General features: G+C 42.2%; 1 protein-coding gene and 1 pseudogene across 2 annotated transcripts in view; one reads left to right on the plus strand and one right to left on the minus strand.

The window, feature by feature from the left end:
* Positions 1-7,818, plus strand: part of LOC103731602 — a 218,703-nt pseudogene extending 210,885 nt beyond the window's left edge.
* The window catches only part of Shisa9 (shisa family member 9), a 317,404-nt gene that overhangs the window by 264,207 nt on the left and 30,049 nt on the right, over positions 1-23,148 (minus strand). The window lies entirely within an intron of this gene.

Consider the following 23,148-nt stretch of genomic DNA (forward strand, 5'->3'; position numbering starts at 1 on the left):
GACCTCTAGATAGGCTGGCTAGATTCACAAGATGGACAAGTAGTGGGGAATGGCTGGGGGTACCGACAACACAGCAGACAGTAGCAGGGATATCAGATAAGGGCTCTAGTGAGGGAAGGGAGGCTATGGAAGGGTGCCATCTGGGAAGTGGGTGCGTAGTGGAATAAGATGGTTTGGGATGTTCTGTGTTGTATACACACACACGCAAAAAAAACAACAATTTTTTTAAAATGTATTATATTTGAGGAGGAAGCATGGAAATTTATGTCATGTTAATTATTAGAGGTGATAAACATTACCACTGAAATCTACCCGATGACATTATAGACATACACAGGCACCAAGGATCGAAGTATAACCGATTATGACTAGTAATAATCAGATGCATACAGATTAGAGATGCATGTGCCAATATCTCAGTGTTAGTAGCAAAAACAATGAGTCTTTCTGCAAGGAACAATATATTCTAAAATGAAATGGATATCTTTTTTAAAGGTTAAAAACTCATTCAATTTTATGTCTTACAGGGCTTATACTGAGTTCAATATTGCATAACTGTATTAATTCAACTTTGAACCTAGAAACTTACAGCCACTTGTGAAAGAGACATACTCTTTCTCTGGAGTCTGTTACTGAATATGTTAAAGCTGTAATGAAATGCTCCTTCTAATCATGTAGTTATTAAAAAATTAAAAAATAATAATAACAAATAAAATATTTTTTAAAAGTTTTAAAAGTAGATCCCTCTTTGACCATGTCCCTCTGGATGACCCCACACCCATGCACATATGGGCAGCACATTAATTGGACTCAGTGTATTAATAGATGATAGATGGATAAAAGATAGACAGATTAGATGATAGGTAGATAGATAGATAGATAGATAGATAGATAGATAGATAGATGATAGATAGATAGATAATAGATAGATGATAGATAGATAGATAGATAGATAGATGATAGATAGATAGATAGATAGATAGATAGATAGATAGATAGATAGATAGAGATGATAGAAAAAGAAAGGATTCTGAAACCAACTTCGATGCTAAGGAACAACTCTCCTCCATGTTGATGTAAGGAGCTGATGTAGGGGGATATTTGTTAGGCAGCACTGTGGACATTAATAACTGACTGATAGAGAGTGCTGCCAGTTACTACATATGCAATCTTCAGAAAGTCACTTAACCTCTTTGTAAGCTTTACAATTTTTTTGAAGATGCATTCATCTCATCTTAACTAATATCATGTCATGACTGAGGGACAGCAGATGAGAAAGACTTTGAAAACCATAAGAAGTGATTTCTAATATAAAATATCCTCATCAACATGGGTTTGACCAGCTCTGACTCATGGGAAAACTCTATGGGTCTCCTGAAAACACACCATGACTCAGCAGCCTGACCCCAGGCCATCTGCTATGAAAAGGCATCATGTCCAGCACATACAAGTATTAACCCAGAGCCACATTTGGTGTAAATTTCTTCCTGGCATGCCAAATAAAAATTCTGCCTTCAGAAAGTAATTTCCACAAGCCAGGAATCAAAACTCATTTTCACTCTGACATCTTACCTGAGGGAAACTAGCACGCACATTACCCAGCCCAAGCCTGAAGAACAAAGAGGGCAATTATGATTTAGTTTAGAATGGTAGAAAATGGAAAGCCATCTAGATGTCCAAGTAAAGAACTGGATACATCTATGGAACGCACACATATGGTACAATACCACATAGGTTTGCAATAGTGTTAGATGAGAGGCTTTGCAAACAGGGCTCCTTAAGAACTGGAAGATGCAGAAAGGTGATTTAGCAACTAATTTGGGGAATAGAAGAAAGCAACTAGGCAGAATGTGGGTTCCTCTACCTCAGTTTCAATGAAAAGAAACTCTGGGAGCTGAAGAGAGCTTGCTATTCTTGCAAATAACCTGAGTTCAGTTCCAAGCACCCATATCAGGTAGCTCAAAACCACCTATAATTCCAGGTCTAAGGGAGCCAATGTCCTCTTCTAGTCTCTGAAGGCAAATGCACCCATGTGTACACAAAGGCACACACATGCACACACACAAATAAATTAATTAATAATAAATAAATAAAATCTTTAAAATGGAAGAAACTGATTTTATCTGTGCTGTGGGCCTAATGACTGTGCTCCCCTCCACTCAATAAATTATATACAGAAGCTCTACTATAGTGTGAATCTGAAATGTCCCCCACAAGCTTATGTGTTGGAACACCTAATCGACAGGTAATAGCACTGTCTGGGAAGGTTGTGAAATCTCTAGGAAGTCAGGCCTCTTTGTCAGACATAGCACAACGGGAGCGGTCCTTGAGAATTCTAGTCCACCCCTGCTTCCCATCCTCTCTACTTCCCGATCCACCAAGATGTGAGCAAGTCATGTCACAAGCTCCTTCCAGCTGGGACTAACCTCTCCCTGCTTTCACCATGATAGACGAAATTGTCCTCTGAACTGCAAACCAAAAATAAATCCTTCCTCCCTCAGGTTGCTCCTGTTGAGTATTTCGCTAGAGGTGAGAAACGCTAATATAAGCCATAACCCTCAACATGATAGCATCTAGAGATAGAGCTTTGGGAGTAATTAAGTTTAAATGAGGTCATCAGAGTAGAGTAGAGCCTCAATTGTGGAATTAGTATCCTTACGGGAAAAAAAAGGGGGGGGAGTGAGAGCAGAGTACACGCTTCTTTCCATCGTCAGTTAGAGAAATGAGACCCCACCAGGAACTGAATTGGCACTGGATCTTAAACTTCAGACTTGCAGAACCGTGAGTAATAAGCACCTAAGTTCTAGCACCTACACTGTGGTATTGTGGTATGGAAGTCTGCTGAGAATTGGATGTTTATCTCTCTAAGATGTATATGCTGAAAGTTTACCCTTCAATGTGATGATATTTAGATGTGTGGTTTGGGGAGAGACTTAGGATTAGGTGAGAACAAAAGACTGAAGCCCTCGTGAATGGAATGAGTGCCCTTAAACAAGTCACCAGAGAGCTTGGTTCCTGCTCTTCTTCCTGACACTGGAGGCCACAGTGAGAAGTTGCCAACTTCCAGCCCAGAAGTGGATCCTGAGCAGAACCCATCTACACTGCTACCTGGATCTCAGACCGCAAGCTAGTACCTAGATCCAGAACTAAGAGGAATAAACATTGTATATGAGCCACCCAGTGTGCAGTGTTTTACTACATACAGCATCCTCAGCAGACTGAGACAAAGCCCAAGCACGTTGAAAAAATCTCTCATGAAATATTTTTCTAATGACTGATTGTGGAAAGGTTTTATAAACTACCAAAGAGGTTTGAAGACCATCACTAGAGAAGTTCTGAATTAATCAACAGGCAAAAAAAAAAAATTACTAGGGACTGGAGAGATGGCTCAGTGGTTAAGAGCACTGGCTGCTCTTGCAGAGGACCTGGGTTCAGTTTCCAGCACCTACATAGTGGCTAACAACAGTCAGTCTGTAACTTCAGTTCCAGGAGATCCGACACCCTATTCTGACCTCCATGGGTATTGTACAACACAGGTGCACTTACACACATGCAGGCAATACACTGATACAAATAAAAAATAAAAATAATAAATTAAACATATAAATGAAAAACATTTACCGTGTGATTCCATGTTGTAAAAAGGAAGATAAAGGAGAAAGACAGGATGAGGAAAGTCAGAGGAGGAGGAGGAAGGGGAACACTCACCAAAATGATCTGTATTTAGTGCTAGGTGAGAGTCTTTCCTTTTGTTTCCTTCTTTTGACTTATATAAACATGCTAAATATTTAGTGATAAATTGTGATCTTCTATGAATGAAAGATTATAACAAATCAATGAATCAAATATCCATCAATGTCTTTGCTTTGGTTTGAGTATGAAATTTGATCCAGAGTGTTCATGTATTAAATCTTTGGCCCCTAGAAAGAAGTAGTACCACCGATAGAGACCGACCAGGTTATGAAGGCTCATCATCATCATCCATGATTGATTAACCCATTTAATCAAAAGATTAAATGGGTTAATAATGTGATGGTATTCATTTGGGTTCATAATGTGATGGTATCACTTAATGGCAGTGGTAGTATTGTTTAATTTAGGACGTAGGGCCTAGCTAGAGGAAGCAAGTCACAGAGGACAGGCATGGAAAGAAGTTCCATGCCTGCAGCCCCTTCCTGCCTCTCCTGTTTGTTTTCTTGCTGACATATAAGCAGCTCTGCTCCACCATGCCCTTCTACCATGATACTCTGTCTAACTTCAGGCCCAGAAATACAGAGCCAACCAAATACAGACTGGACCCTCTGAAATCATGAGCCAAAATAAATCCTTCCTCCTTTAGAATATTTCTTTCCAGTACTGGCCATCCCAGTCCAGCTAACCCAATCCTCATGCCTGTATTTGGTTATGAGCACTGGAAACCAGGTGTGTAGATTCAAATTCCATCTGAACACTGATGAACTAGGTGTCCATGAGACAAAGAGCTCACCTTCCTATGCTTGCAGTTCTCACCAACCATGTGGTGGTCTCATAACTCTACCTCTCTGCATGCTCACGACAAGATCTAGTCAGTGACTATAAAGCATTCATAATGATGCCCAGTACAGAGGAGGCACCTGCAGAAGCTAGTTTCTTTCTATTGTTCTCAAGCATCCTCAGAGGACACCTCCTCCATAAAAGGCCTCTGCCAGTGTTACCTGAGAGACACGCCCCACCTGCAGCGTCACTATATTTCTCTGTCTTTACTTTATTTACAGCCCTTACCACTCCCTGACCTTGCATACTTTATATGCTCATTTACTTATTCATTGTTCCTCTTCTCCATTAATATGTAAGTTGGTTGTATGTAATATGTGCTTGACATACTTGGGCTCAGCACAGAGCAAGTGTTCAATAAACATTTGTGAAAGGCAGGAAGAGAGAAGATGTTAATTCTGACTTAAAAAAAAACAAAAAGATTTTGAAAGCAAGACACTAAATGATGGAGGAGACCATCCTAACGTACTGTGACAACTGAACAAGAATCAAGTGTGCGTCTTCTGCAAGAGCCTCCGGGTGGGTCTTGGCATCTACAGGGAGTAACAGTGCCACAGGGCTGCCAGAGGAGATACACAGACCTGGAGAAGAGATTTGAATCCACACTAGGCAAGTCACAGGAAGTTCTCTGGATACCAAAAAATCATTTCATTTAAGCAATTCTACCTCGAGAAAACATGAGCCACAGAACTGTGGTTTCTCCAGAATTTTGTATTAATTATCTCCTGGCCTAAGGCATTCTATGTTAATTGCTCTCAATTGAAAAACTCCATGTTTACATTTGTGTTAGCAAAAAGCAGGGGGATGTGTCTTTTTTAAAAAATCATTTAAGTCCCCAAGACAGTGTCTCCATCTTCCAGGGTAGACCAGTTGCACAGACCTTCAGAATACCAAGTAGCATCTTCAGCTGCCATATTGACACGCATATGTTCCTCCCCTCCAATATTGAGAACAGAGTAAATGTTTGGTTTTGTTTTCCCTCCTTCTGCATATTTCTCCATCTTTAGCCTCTGATGCAGGAGAATTTCATAGTCCGAGCTCCCTGAAGTAGTTTCCTCCCAAAGCTACCCAAAGTATCTAGGGGTCAAAAACAAAAGCAGGAAGAAATAACTAGAAGGTGAACTCTGGAGCTGAGGAGATGGATCTGTAGTAAAGCACTAGCCATGCCAGCATGAAGACTTGAGTTCAATCTCTACAGACCTATGAAAAGCTGGGCAGAGTGGCATGAGCTTTTAATCTGAGAGTTGAGGAGGCAGAGACAGGTGTATCCCAGGCTCACTGGCTGGCCACACTAGCCTAATCAACAAGTACCAGGTCCCAGTGAGAAACTCTGTCCCCCAAAATAAGGTGGGCAGCTCCAAAGGAAGGAAACCCAAGGTTGATCTCTGTTTACAACATGCATGCACGCACATGTGCCCCATACCACGCATACAACACACATATACATAGACTTACACCCACACGAGCATATGCAGGCATACAAACATGCATGTACACACAGAGAGAGAGCCAAAGAGAGAGAGACATCCATACAAGCATATGCACATGAATACATGCATACACATACACACACACACACACACACACACACACACACACACACACACACGCAAGAATTCTGCTGGAAAAGGAAAGAACTTGAAGGAGAGGACAAACTGTCTCACCCAGGCTCCTTTACCAAACTACTTGATTCCACTGCTCCAGGACCACCATTCCTGGGCTAAGATAAACACTGACTTCTCAGAGTTCACTGATTATTTTTTCTAGAGCAGTGTCACCAAATTAGGGCCAATGGGCCAAATCCACCAGATCAAAATTCACCATATTTTGTAATTAAAGTTTTATTGGAGCATCGCCATACCCACCCATTTTTGTTTATCTATGGCTTCTTCCTCTGCACAACTGTAGGCTGAGCACAAGCCCACAATAGCTTCTTTCTGGACCTCCAAAACCAAAAATCAAAAAACGAAAACAAAAGAAAAGCTTGTTACAGGCTGGAGAGCTGGCTCAGCTGTTAAGAGCATTGGCTGCTGTTGCAGAGGACCCGGGCTCAGTTTCCAGCACCCACATGGCAGCTAACAACTATCAGTAACTCCAGTTCCAGGAGATCCAATGCCTTCTTCTGACCTCTGCAGACATTGCACAACATGGGTGCACTTACATACATGCAGGCAATATACTCATACATATAAAATAAAAATAAACAAAATATTATTTTAAAAAGCTGCCTATTTGTCACTCCTATGCTAGAATGATGTTGTCCAATAGGATATGAGAGCCACAATGCAAGCCACAATTGTCATTCCAAACTTCCACATTTAAAAGAAAAGAAATGTCAATTCTAATAGTGTTTTACTTAGTTCGATATATTCAGAGCATTAGCATAACAACACATAATCCACTTATAAAAATTAATGATGTTGGGGGCTGAAGAGATGGCTCAACGGTTAAGAACACTGACTGTTCTTGCAGAAGACCGGGTTTGAATCTCAGTACCCACACGCCAGCGAACAACTGTCCATACTCCAGTCCCAGGGGATCTGACAGTCTCTTCTGCCCTCCACAGGCATTGCATGACATGGGTGCACTTACCTACACGCAGGCAATACACGCATACACATAAAATAAAAATAATAATAAATAAAATATTTTTTAAATTAATGATGTTAAATTGGAGAGCTAGCTCAGTTGGAAAAGGACTCGCCTTGCAAGCATGAGGACCTGAGTTTGATCCCCCCAAACCACACAGGTGGTTTTTTAAAAAGTCAGGGGAGAGAGAGGTGTAAGAGTAAGCACTGCACCCCTAGCCAAATGGGCTCCTGAAGCTGGAAGTTTGATTGTGGGGGTGGCACACAGAGACGTGAACCCCAGCACTCAAGTGATGAATAGTTGGGGCATTTGGCTGGCCCACATTTTCTTGGTAGGACTGCAGGTGGCTCTACTCAGCACCCTCTTCTTTGCCATTCCTGTTGTATAGACCCTGACCATTGTCAGCCATAACTTGGCAGTGCCTGTCCTCCTATATACAGTGAAAGATACAAACTTTCAGGCCCCTGACAAAGGAAAGGCTTGGCTTTTGAAGCACTGGGTACAGACAGACCATAGATTCCTGTGTACCTCTTCTCACAAGTTCCTCAGCATCTCTCCTATTGTGCTCTTCCTACTGGCCAGCTTCTACATCAAGTATGGGGCTGTTCATTCCTAATCAACATTGCCTCACTGCTCAGCATACTGCCGCCTAAGTCACCCCAATTCCATGGTCTCTTTGGAATCAATAAATACTAAAGAGTGGGTTGAGAGCTCTGCAGGGTTGAGTAAGGATACTGGGGAAGAGAACTGAAATGTATTTCTCTTGTCCATCTTATCTTCTCTATCTTAAAAGTCTAAGAGATATACAAACCCTTTCTAAACTCCAAGAGAGGAGACTGGAAAACATGAGGCTCCTGGGCCCAGCCCCATAGGGTCAAGATTCTCTGAATCAGGAAAGATGGATGGAGTTAAGAGTCACACTGCTCTCATCTATAACAAGAAACCATCCATGTTTGGCAGCTTATTTGGTGATTACTTTTCTCCATATCTTCTACCCCATCACCTTCAAGTTCTGTTTTCCTGTATATTTCTCTTAAAATAAAAATACTTTTTTTCAAGGAAAAAAGAAAAAGTCAGGTGTAGTATTTGTAATCCCAGTGCTAAGGAGGCAGAGACAGGTGGATCCCTGAGGCGCTATGGCCAGACAGTGCAGCCCACTTGGCAAGTTACAGGCCAGTGATACTGTCTCCAAAAAAGGACAATGCCTGATGAACAGCACCTGAGGGTATCCTCTGGCTTCCACACATATGCAAATGTGTACACAAATACACACATACAGACACACAAAAATAATGATGTTGACATTTCCTTTTCCAAACTAAGTGCTCACAATCGTGTGTAATTTGCATTCCCAGTACATTGCCGTTCGGACATCTCCTTAACAGCCACACAGAGCTGTGGGCTGCCATATTGGAAAGAACCATTCTATAGTCTTCCATGATTGAAAAGAAGCTACCTCACCTCTTGTGAACGTTTCACATATTTCCCTTCAGCAGAATCCCACAGCCAATGACTAGTGGCATGGAGATATAAAAGACCAGTTCCATTGCCTCTTTGTGGGACTAACTGGTATAGTTCATGATCCAGATCTCCCCGTGGATCAGGCTGTAGCTGGGCTCCAACAGAGACCTCATTCTCTCACCTCTCTTGTTCCTCTGCCTACCCTCCTGCCACCATCTCTCCCAGATTGCTCCCAAGGCCCCTGCTCCCAAGAAATGCCTTGCACAAGAATCCTCATGTCTGGCTCTGCTTCTAGGAAATTTGCCTAAATTCAAGGAGAGAAGGGTATAAATATTTATTGAATACTTAGCACATGTCAGACACTTAGTAATTATTATCTTACCACAAAATTATGAGGTGAGAAATATTATCTACATCTCAAAACTAATAAAGTATAATGGCCAGGCATGGTAGCCCATGCTTATAATCCCAGTATCCCTGAGGTGGAAGTAAGAGGATTTGGAGTTCACAGCTAGCCTGATTTACATCATGAAATTCTATCTCCCTGCCTCGCAAAGTAAAAGAAGAGAGGGGAGAGGAGGGAAGAGGTGGACAAGAGACAAGAGGAGGGGGAAGGCAAGGGAGAGGAGGGAGTGAGGGGAAGGGATAGGAAGGCGGGGAAGGGAAATGAAGACGTGGGAGGGAGAACGGAGAAGGTATGGGAGGAAAAGGAAGGAGAAAGGCAGGAGAAATCAAGAAGGGAGTGAGTAAAGAAGGAAAGGAGGAAGAAAGGAAGGGGGACTATAACAGATGAGCCATAGGATGGCATGCTGTGGAGTTGACATCAATATTTATAAAAGTATATGTTACAATTAAATGTTTGAGGCATAATACTCATTGAAAAAGAAGACAAAAATGCTGTATGATTATAAGTGATTTTATAACATGACCATGAAAAATAATTTGAAAGAATTTTTAGGTATGATCTGAATGGATTCATTCCCCCAAAATTCATATGCTGTGTCCTCATAAAACAGGCCTGAGAAAGCTTGCCTATCTCTTCCACTATGTCAGGACAGTAAGAAGGCACCATTTTATTTCATTTTATTTTATTTATCTATTTTTTTGTTATTTAGACCAGGCTGGCCTGAAACTCACAATCCTCTTTTCATCCTCCTGAGTGCTGGAATTATAGGCACGTACCACCATGCCTAGCTCAACAAGGCACCGTCTGTGAGAAAGCTGGCCTTCACCAGACACCAAATCTGTTAGCACTAGATTTTGAACATCTCAGCCATGTGACTACCAGATGGATTTATATTGTTTATAGGCTCTGCAGTTACAGTATTTTGTTAGAACAACCCAAGCCAACTAAGACAGAAATATACCAAAACAGTATCAGTAACTTTCACTGGGCAATTAGAGCTGATAGTTAATTTTTCCTCTGTATTCCACCATTCTGGATTTCCTAGTTTTTCCAAGCTGAATAAGGATCCCTTTACTGGTAATATTTGGTTCTCCCAAATACATTGTCATATAATAAAGAGCTTGATTTGATTTGGAAATGGTCAAACCAGAGTTCAAATCTCAGCTCTCCCACTTTCCTGTATCTACTCAGGAAGATGAGTTAACATCTCTGAGCTTCGATTGTCTACACATCTGTAAAAGAAGCAATGACATACATCTCTTAGAAGTATCATGAAGAGTAAGAATTTGCCTTCAAAGTGCTTAGTATATTTCCTGGTACATAGTAGGTTCTCAATAAACAAGAGGTCAATAAATAGGGTGAAGGCCATCTGGCAACTTCTTATTTCTTCAGAGGCAACTCAGATTGTCAGCCTGATCTTCAAAGTCAACTATACCAACTCAGGTACCCCCAGGCTCAGCAGCAGAGCCCAGGACTGACAACTGTGAGTCAAGAAAATCTCCCTACTTAAGGGTATCACTCTCATTCCCATGTTTGCATAATTAGACCACTGGAGTTCCACTTCCCCCAGGGAGCCAACCTCCAGCTCACAGCTATACACCAAAAGGCTTCAAGGGGCAGGGAGCTCTTTCTTTCATGTGATTAATGAGACTTAAATTGGCCCAGTGATAGATGAGTTATCCTAGAGGCATCGAATATTTAAAACTGAATTCTCCTTTGACAAAAATAGTCCATGGATTCCGAGAGCTACCAGCCCAGCGTCCCTGTGAGCAAGCATGTGACCTGTGCCTGAGCTGAATGAGTTCTTGCCTGGCATTCACCAACATCAGGAACTGAGATAGCCTTTTCTCCTTCTGCCCCTAGGAAGACAGAGTGTGCCCTTTACATCTTTATCTGAAGTGACCAGACTTGTTTATCATGACTCCAAATAATTGTGTTTGAATGCATTTGCATTTAACACACCCCAGACCGTACACTCCTCTGATTGAGAATTTTTAAATGAAAGTCTTCCATGGAAGTGAGCCTTAAATGGCTTTCTGTACTTAGACGAGCTACTGCCCTAGATATTCACGTACTCCTTGGAGAGATGTTTCGGGGCCATATCGCGTTCCCTTGGTGTGGTCCTATACCACCACCTGAAGGTTTACTTGCTTTCCTGTATCCAAGGTAACGAAGTCTGGGGCATATTCTGTTCCCTCTTTCCAAAGTTCCCCAGCAGGACAGAACTCCACCTGCCCATGGCTGTAAGTTCCCTAATAACACATCCTTACTTCCTTATCTTCCTCTAAACTACCTAACAGCACTTCCTGGGATCAGAAAGGAATTTTCTAAATAAAGGAATTTTCCTGAATTCCTTATCTTGGTCTCTGCTTCTAGAGGAACTAAACAGAGGCAGCTCTGCCAGCATGTTGGCACTGAAAAACTTTTTACAAGCACAATGAGAGGCATAAGGGTATATAAGAAAACCCTGAAACTCCATGGCTACTTTCTGGCTGGAGACCTTGGGCTCTAAGAAAATCCCATGTGAGGGTCATTTCACAGTGTTTTGACCTCCAATAGTGTTTCAAACATGTGTCTGTTGCTAATATCCCAATATTTGCTTATTCAGTCTGGTCGCTCCTCTTGTGACAGTGATTTTTAGTTCAAAATCGCAAGTTTAATAAGGAATACAAAATAACATAAGCTTGGGGTCCAGTCAATTGTAGAAGACTTTCCTGATATGTACAAGGCTCCAGATTCTATCCCTAGCACTGCAAAATTTAAGTAAAATAACTTATTGCTTTGGGTTTAGCTGCATTTCCAGAAGAAAAGAATAAAAAGAAGAGAAATGCCAAAAGCCAACACATAAATGTTTGTTGCACAAGAGAGTAAGGCTGTGCAATCATTTTTTAACTCTCCTAAGGAGAAATTGGAGACTGGAGAGATGGCTCAGTCAATAAAGTGTTTGCCTTGCAAGCACAAGGACCCGAATTTGATCCCAGAATCCACATAAACAACACCACCACCACCAACAGCATGATCGCATGCACTTATAATCAGCACTGGAGACGCAGAGACAGGCATATCCCTGGCGCTCACTGACCAGCCAGCTTTGACTACTTGGCAAGTTCCATACCAGTAAGAGGAAAAACAAACAATGTAGACAATGCCTGAGGAAAGGGTGGACAGTGCTTGAGGAACTAAGCCCAAGGTTGTCCTTCAGACTACACACACACACGTATATATGTGTGGCCTTCCTGTACATACACAGTGTGCATATGTATGCATGCATATACAAAAAATGTAGCTGCCTAGAGGCCAAGATAGCCTAATGGATCAGTTCATTTAGTCAATAAAAGTGTATTAAGCATCTACTGAGTGCCAGACTGTGTGCTAGATGGAGAAATTAATGAGGAGACAGGTCACATGAGGTCCCTCTTCTCTTGCAAGCCTCCCTCTAATACAGCAATGCTTTTTGACTAAGACAATTACATACCTTGTATCTCCTTAGAGGATTATTGGCAATGACTAGATACATGGGTGTTTGTCATGGTTAGTGGGAGGTGCTATGGGCATCTAGTGAGTAGAAGCCAAAGATCCACTAAGCATCCTACAGGGCACAGGATGGCCACCCAGAACAAATGATGGCCTGGCTCAAGAAATCAATATTGTTGATGAGTTGCAATGAGCAAATAAATCAAGAATTTCAAGGTATGAGCTTTCAGCCTCAGTTCTTGCTCTTTAACTTTGACATTAAACAATATATAGGATTTGCACTCTTTGAGTCTCCTCCCTCCCCCCACCATTTACAAATGGAGGTGTGTGGGGTCTCTTTGGTTGGTTGGTTTTTGGTGGTGGTGGATTTTCTTTTAGTTGTTAGTTTTGAGACAAGATCTTATTATCTAGCCCAGAATGGTCTTGAATTCATGATCCTCCTGCTTCAGCATCCCAAGTGCTGATATCATAGGTATATGCTACCATATCCAGTTAGGTCTGTGCTCATAACAGAATCTTGGCTGTGCCGTGTCCTGCAAGAGACAAATTGTCTGCCTTCTATACATTCTGTATTAGTCATATTTTCTGTTACTATGACAAAATACCTGAGAAAAACAATTTATAAGAAAGGTTTGCTTTGGCTCACAGTTGCAGTGTTTTCAGTGTTAGTCTGTGTTCACTGCTCCCATTGCTTTAGGCCTGAAGTAAGTTCAAAAGATCTTAGCCATAGGAGCCCAGAAAGTAGAGAAGGAAGGGAGAATGGGAGGGAAAAGGAAGAGAAGGAGGGAGAGAGGGAGGGAAGACTGGAGACAAGATATACTCTTTATCCTTCCAGAGCAATCTCCAGGATCTATTTCCTCCAACTAGACACCTCTTAATTTTCACCGCTCCCCAATAATGCCATCAGATTGTGACTCCATCAGTGGATTTCCCCATCAATGAGGTCATAGCCCTTACTATTCAATCACTTCCCAGTAGCACTGCATTGAAGACCAAGCTTCAACACCTGAACCTTCAGGGAATATTCCAGCCTCAACTCATAATAAATTCCAAAGCTTCTCCGATGCTCAGCTTTCTCCCTATCATCTTTAATCAGCCCCTCCCTTCCTCCCTTTGTAAGGAGAGATGCATTGATTTGTTTATCCCACTAGTTTACACATCTTATCATTTATTTATTCCACCTCATTTCACAAAGGATTTGAAGCAGCAAGAAAAATATAAATAAACAATCACACATCGAAAACAGAGAAAATATAAATTAGTACAGAGGTGTGCACATTTTTTGTCATCATTGTCTGTTTAGAATCTCTTCCCTGAAGCATTTCCCTTTAAATAACAGACAAACACACACACACACACACACACACACACACACACGCACACATGCACACACGCACATACACACACACTACTATGTGAATTTGTGAGATGTGGGCAGATTTGACTCCACTCTCTGGCGTATATTATTTACCACAGGTCAATCATAAACCTCTCTATGGGGTAGAGGGATGCCTTGAGGATTATGAGCACCTCAGTGCTCTTCCAGAGGACCCCATTTTGGTTTGCGGAACCCATATCAGGCAACTTACAACTTCCTGTAACTCCAACTCCAAGGGATTTGATGTGCTCTTCTGGCTTCTGTGTACCCACGTGCATATGCCCACACACACACACACACACACACACACACACACACACACACATAAAAAATTTAAAAACAAATCTTTAAAAATTAAAAAAAGAAAATCTCTATGGTTCTCAAAAACGTTGTGGGGAAATGTCATCTTTTCTTTTGGATTGAGAGCCATTGCCACAATCCCAGGCTAGAAGTGCCAGTGGCCACGTGGCCACTTCAGAGAACATGTCTGTCTAGAAATTAAGCCAAGAGAGGACCACAAAGTCTAAAGATGGGGACAGAAACTCAGAGCCCTGGGAACATTTGAGTGTCAGCAGTGCCTTCAGGTCAGACAGAGCCCAACAAATGGCTCCGTTGTTGGCCCCAGGCTTCCGTCAGTGGTACCTCATCATCCCCGCCACAGCACAGGGTATATACCAAGACGAGGAAAGATGCAAAGCAGGCATCAGGACATGACGGTCTCTGCAGGTTCAAGCCGCGCTGTCCTCCTCAAGAAACAAAGTAGAAAGGGAAAGTAAAGCAATTACATTGTTCTCACAGTGCATGAGGTAGGACTATTCAGGCAAAGCTTCACTTCTAAAAATGATGAGCTTTGTAGAAAGAAACACTGGGTGAAGGGCTAGGGCTGTAGTTCAGTTGGAAGATCGTTTGCCTAACATGCAAGAAGGTGTGGGTTCAATCCCCCAACAGTGTGTAAAACTGCATGTGGTGGCACAAGCCTATAATCCCAGCACCTAAGAGGTAGAGGCAGTACAATCATGAATTCAAGATCATTCTCAGCTACATAGTAAGTTCAAGGACATCTTGTGTAAAGATAAAACAACAAAACAAATATTAGGCAAGATGAGAATAGTGATTTCACGGAAGGCCATCATTAAGGAAATCCAGTAAGATTTATAAGACTGTCATTGATAGGTTCTATTACAGATGTTCAGGGACTCATCTCCAACTGGAACTTGATTCTTTAGGATTATGAGAGATGTGATCTGAGTATGCACATTTTCAAAGGTTCTCTCTAGAGCTGAACATTCCAAGAGCCGCTCCCCCCAAAACAGACACTACTAATTCACAGCACTTTTCTGCCCTTTCCTGCCCATATGCATGAACTACTGAAGGATCTACTATTATCTACCCTGAAGGAAAACTGAAAAAAAAGGCTGCCCTTCAGCCCTGAGAAGTGTTGCACAGAGGCACCTGCAGATGTTGGGGACTGTCCTCAAGAGTGCCCCTGTTCTTCACCTCCTGTCTCTGTGATTAATTCAAGCTGTTGCGATCTCACGTTACCATCAGACTGTCACTGCATGGAGAATCTCAGATGGCTCCAGCCCAAGTAACAGATTGTTCCAAGCAACTTGTCCTTACAAATAAACACACACACACAAAAAAAAAAAAAAAAAAATTGTGCTGTGGCCCTAAACTTGTCTTGTTGTGATGATGCTTTGATAAAACCTATTCCAACCATGTGCCTCATTCAAAGGCCACAGACAAGGGCAGGTTTCAGACACAACATTTTAACTGATGGCACTAGGGAAAACAGGATTTATTTTGTTTAATTTTTCATTTTGTTGTGTTTGTTCCTACCTAGGAACTGTGCCAAGGGTTTTACATGCATTGTTTTGTTTTATCTGCACGGTGATTTAAGGTTCTGAGTAGTAATACGATTTCCTAGGGCACAAAGGAAAGGTTATACACTTTTCCCAAGGTCACATCACTAGTGAGGAGTCAACCCCATAGATATGGATCCCTGAGCATTTATTTTGGCCTCTTCCTTGAAGCCTGGACAGTGGGTATCATGGAACTACACCAGGCAGAAATGCTTGCAAGGTTCAGTTCATCCAAACAAGTGGTCCATTCTTATCAACAAGGCCACAGAAGAATCAAGCCATTAAATTTTTATATTGGGGCTGGGCTAGGGATAGAACTCCAAGGTAAATCATTTGATTAGCATGCACAAGGCCCTGGGATCAATCCTCAGCACAAGAAAATAAAATGATATTAAGGATGGTCAACACTTAAAAGCTCATAATTATCTACTGCTTATCCTGAAATAAGAATTCATTGACCAGATAGTTAAAAGACAAAATATAATCTCTCAAATTATGGTTCAAGATCATCTGCATCAGAGTCAAACTGGAGGAGGTAAGCCAGCTAAATATGTACATGCCATAGCTTTGACTCCAGACCTTCTTCTTCTGTACTGATGCCCAAAGAGAATGAGACTCTACTGAGGCAACTTCTAGTAAGAAGCACTTGCAGAGACTTTGTTCTATGTCAGGCATACATCTATCATTGATGTTTCATTGATGATTGTAATAATGGCAGGGACATGAGGAAGGACAGTAGAGAAAAGTTGATGGTGTGCAGGAAACACAAACCAGACATGCTTAGGATTTCAAATCTCAAAATAACAATTTGCACAAGTGACTACGTCCCTGAGTATGTAAATGACAGGTATAGTAGGTGGTCAGTAAATGACAGTCCTTAGTCAACTGGGGGATCCATTCAAAGCCCTCCATCTATGGAGATTCCACCAACCAGACTGAAAATACTGGAGAAGGGAGTGAACTGCATTCGTACTGAAACTGTACAAAATGCTTTTTTTACCTCATTATTCCCCAACAATATAGTATGACAACGGTTTGCATAGCATTCACACCAAGGTAGGTGCTGTAAGTAACCTAGAGGAGTTAAAGTAGATGGGAAGATGTGCACGGGATATATGCAAATGCTGTGGCATTTTATACAAGAGACTCGGGCAACTGCAGATTGCAAATTCCAAGAGAACAAGCTCCCTGTGAATACCAAGGGCTAACTGTGTAATAAGCAGAGCTTGTAACCAGTGTATACCAGGTATGCATTCCACTAACAGACCTAGAAGGAAAAGTGACGAGACAATGAAAGGTATTCAAAAGAAAACACGTCCCTGCAGCTTTCTCTCTTCTCTTGTACTCTTCCACAAAACAGCAAGAAAAAGTGTTATCCAATGAGTATTCACTCCAATGTTTGCAGACAGTATAGTACACACTAGACACAGCGGGGAACATTTAGAAGTGTTTACTACCCTCAAAGCGTTTTCAGTCTACTTAGAAAGGAAAAGAAATATTCCTGTGAAAGTTAAATGGCACCATGGAAATCAAAATCAAAGGTAACTCAGCAAACAAAATCAAAAAGCAAAATGAGAATAAACGTCTGGGAGTCAACAACCAAAAGCAAATGCAGAGAAATGGGCAATGGATATAACACTGAAGAAGAGTGATAGGAACTGGGGGAAAAGGCTCAGGACAAGGAGCTGAGCTGGACTGTGTCCAGTGTCTCAGGAGGGTATTCTCTGTGGGGAAAGGGTGGCATGCTAGAGGAGAATGGGAGGAAGGCACGGACAGCCCCACTATGGCCTTGGGCTCTCTAGAGTGTTGGGCTTTTTGGAGACCAAGAACTGGCCTGCTGAAATAACAGACTGGAGCTAGGATAGCTTTCTCCTTCCCCTTCCTGGGCAGGGCTCCACCTGCTAACCTGAGTGTCCCTCTCACACTCACCCTCAAAGAGAGTCACAGGCTCATGAGGATCACACTCTCCATCATGAATATTGTATCAGTTCATCTGGGAGCCAGAGGCACCCACCCACTGGAGTCACATTGCATCCTTCAGGATGTCCATGGTTAGATATGGATTCTACATCCCTCACCTCCTAAGGTTATACCTGGTAGCAGTTATCCAGCATCCGTGGATAGTCTCCAGGAAGGGTGAGAAGTGCAAGGATGGGAACCATCGCCATTTTCTACGGCTACAAATTGAATGTTTGTGCCCCTACTGTTCATTCATATATTGACATCCTATCTCCTAAGGCAACTTTATTTAGAGGTGGGACCTGTGAGGAGGAGATAGGGGTTAAATGAGGGAGAGACTAATAAGAAGAGAAAGAAATACCCAGTCTCGCTTGCCTCCAAGAACTTCCACAAGAAATCCACCTGCCAACACCGTGATTTTGATCATCCAGTCTCCAGAACTACAAGACAAAAACTGCCTGATGGAGCTGGGCATGGGCATACATGCTGTTGAGCCTAGTACTTGGGAGGCAGAGGCAGGAGGATCGCTATGAGATTGAGACCAGCCTGGGATGGTCTACATAGTGAGTTCTAGGCCAGCTGGGGCTACATAGTGAGACCTTGTCTCAAAAACAAAAAATTTCTAATGGTTAAGCCTCCCAGTCTGTGCTACATCATTTTGACAGTTCAAGCTACGTAATACATCCTCTACTGGGTGAGACAAGCAAGTATAGAAGTATTTAGAAATATTAATAAAGGCATAGGATATCTTTGAGAGACTAGACAATAAACTTATTCCCATTTTTGACTCTGAAGAATAGAACTGGGGGCTGGGGAAACTTCTGTTCACTTTAGAATGCATGATTGTTTTTTGCATATATATAATATATGTATATATACTGATCTATTCAGATAAATAAATATATTCATTTTTAAAGATGAACTATATATAAATGGACAGACTAGTAGTCAAAAGATATTGCCTAGAGGCCAAGAGAAGCTCTTCTGGGAAATCCAAGCTTAATAGATAATCTAAAATTCAATTTGTCAAACCCCAACAAATATGGACATGGGGCAGTGGTGGGTTGCACAGCACAAAGAATCTGCTAATTAGATGAAGGTTCCTGAGAGTATTTTCTGTGATATCAAGAGACAGCACAAGGGTACGCCTCACTGCTCTCTAGTGAGCACCTGCAAGTCTGCAAATAGGCAGAAGCCATATGGCACCATCCACTGCTACCAAGGAAGGGTTTTGCAGAATAGGACATGGGAGTCTTGTCTTATGCAAAAAGCTGAGGCCAGAGGGAGCAGCTACAATCATGTTCAGCCCAAATTCCTCAGGATGGCTGTTGCTTTGGTTGAGCACCCGATGATGTAACTGGCTTGTGTTTAGAGGCCAAGTCATATGAAAAATGCATATCTTTAAATGCTAGAATCACACTCTGGAGAAGCTCGTGGGAAGTGAATCTGTCTGAGGCAGAGCAGACGCATGTCTCCCGTCTCACTTTCAGCATATGCTCATTGCGTGGAAAGGGGACAGGAATATTCACATTATTTATGTTACAAGCTTGCACTCATGCTCTCCCCCGCCCCCCCAATTCCCTTCTCCTCATCCCTGAACTGAGATCACAGAGTTGAATTCACACAACTTAAAACACTTATAGCTCACTGTACTCCATAGTAAGGTAAGAGAATATGGCACTGGCCCAGCCTGGCTCCTCCTCCAACCATGGAAACCTAGAGGATTATTGTAATCAGATCACAACTGCTCAAGCATCCCTGGTTTCCTAGCAACCCTCAAAAGGCTTTGGTGAAGGGTTGGAACAAAGACTTCATGGGTAAGGTAGTGGCAGCTGTGTTTGAGATTGCTGGAGCACTTCCCCGAAATTATCTTAAAGGTCTTTCTTATCCATCACCCCAACAACCTAACAAGACACCAGTTAGAAAAGGACTATCGGGCTCTTGGGAAGAGCTCTCAAAGTTTCCATTATAAATTGTTTCACCCTGTTTTCTAGGCTTTCCATGCATCACTCAGCTCCATTGATCCACACACCCCATGGAATTCCCCTCTGGCCAAGCAGGGCAAGTTGTGTCCATCTCCATCTGTCTTAGCATCCTCTTGCAAACACACTCCTCCACAAGTCTACATATCTACACACACCTCTCTCTCCTCAGCATGGTCCATACATCCTTGTTGATGCCTTGACGCTCCTTCCCCATGATCATGTCAGCTTTTGCTGGACACATTCATGATTGTGCCTAGCTAGAGTCACAAGGTAAACACAGCCCAATTGTCAAAGAGCATTATGGGAACTAAGCCACAAGAAAAGAAAACAAGACAGTGTTGCTATGTTGGTGAAACTGAATGGTATGAAAATGACTTGAGTAAATGTCAGAGCCTACATAATCCCAAGCAATATATCCAAAAAGAGAGAGGGTTTGCCTACTTCCCTTGTGGAGTACCCAGAACTCATTCCTTACCTCTGACCAGAACCTTGGTTTCTTTCTGTAGACTTCTCTTTCCACTGTGATAGGCAGCATTGGGGAAACTGACAATAAAGCACATGCCTGCCCCCAGGCCAAGGGTTGTACACAGGACTCAGTGTGGACAATCAGACTCTCCCTCTAGAACCTTAAACTTGAGTGGGCAGAGAGACAAAAAGATTGAAGTGATTCCTGTTATCGAGGTAGATCTGAAAAAACAATGTTAGAATACCTGATGCTGAATGGCCATGGGTATTAGTAGTTTTTCTCATTGTTATGACAAAATGCCTAACAAGAAGCAGTTTAAGGGAAGAAGGGCTTATTTTGGTTTACAGTTTCAGGGATTACAGTCCATTACAGCAGCAGGAGCAGAAGGCAGTTGGTTACATTGTTATCCCAGTCAGGAAGCAGTGAGTGAACAGGAAGAAGGGCAGGGATACAAAACTAGCAAGGTTCTACCACTTGAAGATTGCACAACTGTGGTGGTTTGGATAAGTGCCTCCAATAGGCTCCAAGTATTTGGACATTCTGTCTCCAGCTGGTGGCGCTGTTTTGAGAGGTTTTAGGAAGTGTGACCTTGCTGAAGGGAGCACGTCACTTGGGGTGGGCTTTGAGAGTTCTTAGGCCTTACCAGATTTCCAGTACCTCTCCATTTTCCTATGCCTGCTTGAAGATGTGCATGCTCTACATTCGGCTCCAGCCGTCTCTTGCCACCATGCCTCCCCACTATGACAGACTCTGATCCCTCTGGAATCATAAGCTCAAATAAAATGTTCCTTCTATAAGTTCTTTGGCCATGGTGTTTTATCACAGGGAACAAAGACGAAACTAATACAACAACCTTCCCATAAGCATCACCAGCTAGGGATCAAATGTCAAAAACATGAGCCTATAGGGGACACTTTATGTTCAAATAACACAGTATCTGTCTGTAATCTAAGCACTACAGAGCCTGAGGCAGGAAAATAGGGAGTTCAAGGTCAACCTCTGATAAGTGATAAGAACCTGTATCAAAGAGAAGGAGGAAAAAAGTAGAGGAGGAAAGGAGAAGGAAGAGGGGGAGGAGGAAGAGGAGGAGGAGGAGGAGGAGGAGGAAGAGAAGGAGGAGGAAGAGGAAGAAGAGGAGGAGGTATCTATGCTCCTATCATCCCAAGCTTGGACATTTAGATGTTCCTTAAGTACTATTAGCCAATACATATTCTCCGAAAGGTTCCTTTTTGCTTCAGTCTGGCAGAACTGACTTTTGTTGCTTATAAGCCAAGCACTGTGATATGGACTATTTACCCTGAGTCTTGAAGGGTGAGAGCTACTAGACAGTAGAGAGGAGAGGAAAGAAGATTATTAATGGCTTTGGCTTTGGCTTCTTTTGGCGGCTGTTTTAAGGGGTTTGGCTGAGAGTATTGGAATAGACATAAGGTAAACTCCCTGTCAATGAAATCAGCCTGGAAACAGAATGGATTGCCAGGGACATAATGAGTTTATCACCTTAGGAAGTGATTAAGTAGGACCAGGTAAGCATTAATCAGGTAACAATTTTCAAAGTCGGCTCCCAGAATATTATTTCCCCCTAGATGTCAATAATTCTTTCACCAGATGTTTAATAGATGTATCAATTTGGAAAACACTGAAATAAGCACACTTATGGCTTTATTGCATTTTTCTGAATCTTTCATTTATTTGTCCAAAGAACTCTGATTTTGCAGAACTTTTCAAAGAAGTAGTGCTTCATGTAATGGTCACTGGGAAGCAATACTGGATGGCCAGATCAAGTGCTGAGACAGAATAAAGTTCATGTACAACACCTAACACAGTGCCTAGCACATAGTAATGACTCAAAAATTACACTTAGAAGATTATGCTCACAGAGCCTGGAAGATGGCTCAGCAGGTAAAGGTAGCATGATGACCTGACTTCAATCTCTGGAAGGCAAGTAAAAAGCTAGGTGTGATGGGTAACATCTGTAATTCCAGCTTCCCCAAGATGATAAGAGAGGCAGAGACAGGGGAGTTTCCCAGAAGCCTGTGGGCCAGCTATGCCTCAGTACAGCAGCAGAAACAAGATAGACCCTGCTTCAAAAACGTGGAAGGGAACTGTTTCCTAAAGTTGTCCTCTGGCTTCAACATGCATGCTAACACAAACACACACACACACACACACACACACACACACACACACACATTTTCAAACATCACACCTATGGTCTATAATTAATAGCTTACTTTGTTCCCAATTTTGAAGAGTATTTCTTCACATTTCTTTATATAACCTTTCCCCCTCCCTCACCAGACTCCAGCCCCACTGAGCTTCCTTTAGTTTCACAAGCATGATGTAATAGCTTCTTGCCTTATGACCATTCCCTTCCACTTTGTTTGACTAGAGGTACCTCTCCTCCCACTCTCCACTATCGGTCCTTTTTACTCATCTTTAAGTCTCCCCTTCATTGTCCCCTCCTCACAGGAGCCTTGTTCTTCTTCACCCTCATCACCTTGCTTGTTTCCTCCCATATGTATCTTAATTTCTTATCTATTTGGATATCTTCTATTTGGATAGTCTTCCCACACCAAAACATAGGTAACAGAGGTCAAAGACATAGCTTGTTTTTGATTCATTAATGTAGTGCCTCTTAGATAGTACAATTTAAAAATCTGAACAAATATGGAATACAGAGTTCATTCGTTATATAAAAAACACTGAGGTTAGCAAGATGGCTCAGTGTGCAAAAGTAATTGCCTCATAAAGGCACTTGCCATGCAAGCCTGGTGACCTGAGTTCAATTCCCAGAACCCAGGTGACCTAGCTAGCTTTAATTGTCAACTTGACACCTGACACAGCCTACAGTCATCTGAGAGGAAACCATTGATTGAAGAATTGCCTAGATCAGATTGACCAGTGGGCATGTTTATGTGGGGTTGTCTTGATTATAAGTTGATGCAGGAGAGCCCAGCCCAACATGGGTGACCATTCCCTGGGCAGGAGGTCTTGGGCTGTATAAGAGAGCAAGCTAAGCATGAGCCTGTGAGTGA

This window comes from Nannospalax galili, unplaced genomic scaffold (assembly GCF_000622305.1).
Source record: "Nannospalax galili isolate Female #2095 unplaced genomic scaffold, S.galili_v1.0 scaffold32, whole genome shotgun sequence".
Lineage (NCBI taxonomy): Eukaryota > Metazoa > Chordata > Mammalia > Rodentia > Spalacidae > Nannospalax > Nannospalax galili.